This window comes from Aplysia californica, unplaced genomic scaffold (genome assembly GCF_000002075.1).
Source record: "Aplysia californica isolate F4 #8 unplaced genomic scaffold, AplCal3.0 scaffold00544, whole genome shotgun sequence".
NCBI classification, from domain to species: Eukaryota; Metazoa; Mollusca; class Gastropoda; order Aplysiida; family Aplysiidae; genus Aplysia; species Aplysia californica.
The window spans coordinates 43,236-48,821 of record NW_004797814.1 but is presented as its reverse complement, the minus strand read 5'-3'; positions in this window follow the sequence as shown (position 1 = coordinate 48,821).

Here is a 5,586-nt window from a genome sequence, read left to right as displayed (position 1 = left end):
CAGGGGAATTTCTCAAGATTTCTATTTTTCATTTACAATTGCCAGAATTAATTAGCCTTTTCGTTATATGCTAGTTTTGATAAGTATTTTAAAAAACTGATTCCTCATATTGTTAGATGATTTATCAAATTAATATAAACTTTACACCAGAGAGAGAGAGAGAGAGAGAGAGAGAGAGAGAGAGAGAGAGAGAGAGAGAGGGGGGGAGAAAGAGAGAGATGGAGAGAGAGGGGGTGGAGGGAGGGAGAGGGAGAGAGAGATAGAGAGTCAGAGATGAAGAGAGAGAGAGAGAGAGAGAGACAGAGAGAGAGAGAGAGATGAAGAGAGAGAGAGAGAGAGAGAGAGACAGAGAGAGAGAGAGAGAGAGAGAGAGCGAGAGAGACAGATTATGGTGGTTTCAAATCCCAACCATCGAAGACAGTGGTAGCTTTTATTTTGGGATTCTATCAAATTGTTTTAGATATTTTTACAATATAATAAGCTCGACGAGTTCACTTTGAAAATACGTGGGTACGTACCTAGAAATTTTGACGCAGACTTCTGAATATCTTCTTTCATACTTTACAAAGACAGGCTGAAAAATTAATTGTTTTGACGATTCTATACACTTAAACATATTTTGTCCATCAATTACTCCATTGTAATAATAACTGAAGGGTGCGGTGGCGGAGCGGTTAGTGCGCTCGTCTCCGAAGCGGAAAGTCCGGGTTCGAGCCTCGATTCAGACGCGGATTATTTTCGCCCCTCCTGCCCACCCAGCAGTAATGGGCACCTGACTTCGAGTTGAGGAAATGAAGGCGGCGTGGAAAGGAACTGGCCACCCTACCACAATATGCCGAAGGCCCAAGAAGTTGTCCCACTAACAAGGAAATCCCCAATGTCCGGATCGGATGCGGGAACAACTTTATTAATAACTGCTTTGAAGTATAGGTGACTTTGAAATGGTATGACAGTTATGTTTTTGTTCTAAAAAGTGTGTTATTCTATTGAGTATCTTTCCCCTTATTACTTCTTTGACACATAGGGTCAACAGTTTAAGGGACTCTCGTGGTCTTGAGGTACAGTGTTCGAAACCTGACAGCGACTGAAAATTTTCTTCTCTAAAATGTTATCTTTTCACCTTCTTTATTGCCCTCTAATCATGTTGTGTCATGTACTTTCTTCTCCACTTTCTCCCCCCCCCCCTTTCCTCTGGGCTCCTGACCCTTTCTGCTGCTACTCCTGGTTCCTCCTTACTGCTGTCAGCCTGATCTTAGGGTAGGTAAGATCGAATACCTAGCCTTCTCCGAGACAGGCGAAAAAATCTCGGAGGTCCCGTGGGCAAGTTGCACACGTTAAAAATAGCTTGGTGGTTCTAAAATCTATAAAAAAAATAGGCTTCCGCAGTAATCGGGGCAAATTGCATAAACGAATTCCTACCAAAATGAAAATTCCTAATATGTTTCATGCGCTCATATACGACATTATGCAGTTACGAGTGCTGTGAAACACTTACTACCAAAAGTGAATAGTTAATATATTCTATTTATTATTCTTCAAGCAAAAATATATTCATAGTTAACCTTCTTTTTCCATTATATGAAATGTATGAAATGTGAATGTGGTTTTTTTCTAACGGCATCTTCTCATACCGCTATTTCAAGCAGTGATACTCTGTTAAAACCGCGTGGAATTCTTTAAAAAAACCCAGATATTTAATGTTAGATGTTACAGATTTCATAGTGTAGAAAAAAATATTAATGGGAAATTCCAGTATATGTTGGGTTTTTAAAAAATATGTGGCTGCAAACTTCCACTAACCTTGCAAATTGATTAGATCTAATGATCGTGAATTGCCTAATTATAGGTAACTACAGCAGAGTCAATCTATTATGTAAATAGGAGTAACTTATCGCTATATTATTACTTCATGTTTTCAATTAATGTTTCATGTACCAGGCAGCTGAGGTAAGATGATGAATACAACAGGGTCAGATTTCACAAAGTGTACTATCGTACTTATCTACCACATTATGCCAACTCTTCTTTACACATAGGGCCTACAGGAAATCCTTTTATATTATGTTACTTTGGTTCGTGATTGTTTTAGGTGTATATGACCTATAAAAGAGATTCGTTATTATATCGTAGTCTACCTTAAGTGTTCTTAGAAGTGTTGTTTTTTATTCTTCCTTTCATAGATGGTTGATATTTTGATACTTGCGTGTTATTTTTTACTTTTTAAAGATCTATTTTATTTTTATTTTACTGTTGTATGCCTGGCAAATAAAGAGACTGACTGCTTTTAAAATTTCTAATCGAGATGTTTTTAAGACACAATGAACACAGCTGATGTCTTCCCTGATCGGGTAATGGCCACCGTCTGCCCACACCCACGATGGTTTATTGCGATACAAGTTTCCGGCCTTTGCCAGGTTTTGTTGCCACATAAGAGAAGTAATGTTCATATTATATTCAAACACACATACATAGTTCCTCCCCGTCTTAGCCACAGTCATTATCATTATCGTATCATTATCGCGACCTTTATCATTATTACTATTACAATTGTTATATTTATTATTTTTATTATCATAATTAGGCATATTTCTTTTTCCTCTTCTTCTTCTTTTTCTTTCTTCTTCTTCTTCTTCTTCTTCTTCTTCTTCTTCTTCTTCTTCTTCTTCTTCTTCTTCTTCTTCTTCTTCTTCTTCTTCTTCTTCTTCTTCTTCTTCTTCTTCTTCTTCTTCTTCTTCTTCTTCTTCTTCGACTATCATTATTATTATTATTATTACTACTACTACTACTACTACTACTACTACTACTACTACTACTACTACTACTACTACTACTACTACTACTACTACTACTACTACTACTACTACTACTACTACTACTACTACTACTACTACTACTACTACTACTACTACTACTACTAGCTGGGTATCCGTTCGATCAACGGACGCAAAAGAATCCATCGTCAAGTCATTGTTGAAATCAGGGCGCACTGTTTGTGAACAGAAACCTCACTTGTTTACAATGGCGTCTTAGAAGACGGACTGTCCCAATATTAGATCTAAACGAAATTACTGAAAAACTGAAAAATTAAACTACAGTGACTTCAGAATCCTTAGTATAACTGTGCACCCTTTAAATGATTCTGAATCACCGTTGATTTTTTTTTTTTTAATTCGAAAGTTAAGTGGTTCGGAGGTTTTAGGCGACCAAAGTGATGAACTTTCACAAATATGATATGCTAGCTGGACCCCTTTTCGACGAAAAGAATGATCGGTGCATTAACACCAACTGAAAGTCATTGGCCGACTGTAATATTTACACTCTAGATATCTAGTACCGGAATGGAGCAATCAATCTTGAGAGATGCAAAAAAATTAAAAGGTCTAGATTTATACTCTCCAAACAACAGTGCGTACGGCTAGTGAACGGAAACCTCACTTGTTTACAACGGCGTTTTAGAAGTCGGACTTTCCCAAGAATAGATCTAAACGAAACTAATGAAAAACTGAACATTAAACTACAGTGACTTCAGGCTCCCCAATAAAACTGTGCACGCTTTAAATGATTCTGAACCACTATTAATTTTGTCAAATTCAAAAGTTAAGTGGTTTGAAATTATTAAGCGGCCAAAGCTTAAATGTGACGCACTTTCATAAATATAATATGTAGAGATATAGAATAATAATAATAATAATAATAATAATAATAATAATAATAATAATACTACTACTACTACTACTAATAATAATATTATTATTATTATTATTATTATTATTATATTATTATTATTATTATTATTATTATTATTATTATTATTATTATTATTGATATAATTGTTAGTTTTATCATAATCATTATTTTCATTATAATTATTATTATCAGTATCATAATAATAATAATTGTTTTTTTTGGTTATTATTATTGAAATTATTATTATTTTTATTTTATCATTACTACTACTACTACTACTACTACTACTACTACTACTACTACTACTACTACTACTACTACTACTACTACTACTACTACTACAACTACTACAACTACGATGAGGCCTGAAATAATACTGTTTAGATATGTGGGTGCCATGTCATTATAAACATATTTTTAATATAAACATTATGTTTCACACTTGCCACACTGAGTGATACAGCACAAACAGCACATAGAATCTACATAATTGTTACACTTGCTCACAGGAACAGCAAACAGTTTTCAGGAGTTTCAAAAACAAGTTATCGCATGCCTACTTAGAACATACATCTACTATGTATTAATGAAAAATCACGAGCGAACAATACAAGTACATAAAGATAACATCCTGGTCTCATGACAACTCTCAATTAAGCCTGCAAGTTTATGTACCTCGGTTCCTGGAAACAGACAGTGGAAAAACAATGGGTGAATCAAATCAAGCCTTGTTTTGATTTTTCTCCCAAACAAAAGTTCAACTGGCGCAATACCAGAATACAACTCTTGTGGTAACTGTAACTTGTAAGGAACCAATACTAGTACTGCCTTTCTGCACATCTGCACGCTGAACTTGAAAGTAAGGACTGCTCGCTCAGAGAGTCTTCTCAATGCAGTGTGAAATTGTGAAGTACGAGTATGCTTAGATCTAACACCATTTTAGAGTAAGAATCTAAATGCATCGCTTCAAAAGGATGGTCCATTGTCTGTGACAGTCTGTGGAAGTTAAAAACTTCCAGTAGCAAACACTGATGTCAATTGAAAAACTGTGTCATAAGTAGTGATTTTTAGATCTATCATCAATTCATTTGGAAAGGGCACCCACTACATAAATAAGAAACATTTTCCCCCAAGATAGGATACGTAAAATCCAGATTATGTAGCCTGGGCCATGACCAACTATGCAGAAGAGCATGTCGTACTAGCGTCTGGTTTTGCTGACAAATCACACAAGATTTCACACAATATTCTAAGTCTGAGTCTATGCTAGGCCACCAAACATAACTTGATTCTTCATTCTCACAATACCAACGTGGTACTCGTGCAATAAATCTATGACTGTTGAATTGAATGAGTAGCAACCCTGGTGCCCAAGAGAAGACAGCCATTGTCAACACTAAGTTTAGATTTCCCGTGGATACTAGATTGAAATCACTGTCAAATTTTAAAAATTATTTTGTTTGATCTGGCCACCCATATCAGTAAAGGACAACACGACCTTTCAAAGCGCAGAGCCAGTTCTTATCCTTTCAGATATCAGTGACGCACAGATTGGTGTCTTGTTAAGCACAGTGAAATATTACGTCTCTAGGAGTGGACTTGTTGTAGGTGGCATTTTGGTCATGCGTTAACCACCCCCCAAATGACATATTCATCTGGAGAGCATTAAATCTTTGAGTCTGGAATTTTACAGATGATATCTGACATTTTCTTGGTTTCTCAGAATGATTAGATTTGTAAATCTGAGCAAGGTCATCCCTCTAACTTTCTGGCGCCCACACCTTTTCCGAATTGTAACATTCAGAATGTTTGAATTCAGGGCCAAATGAGGGTGCCTGGTCTGCAATCGTAGACTGAACTTTGAGCCGTGTCCTTGTGCGGCCATGTGTGTGTGTGTGT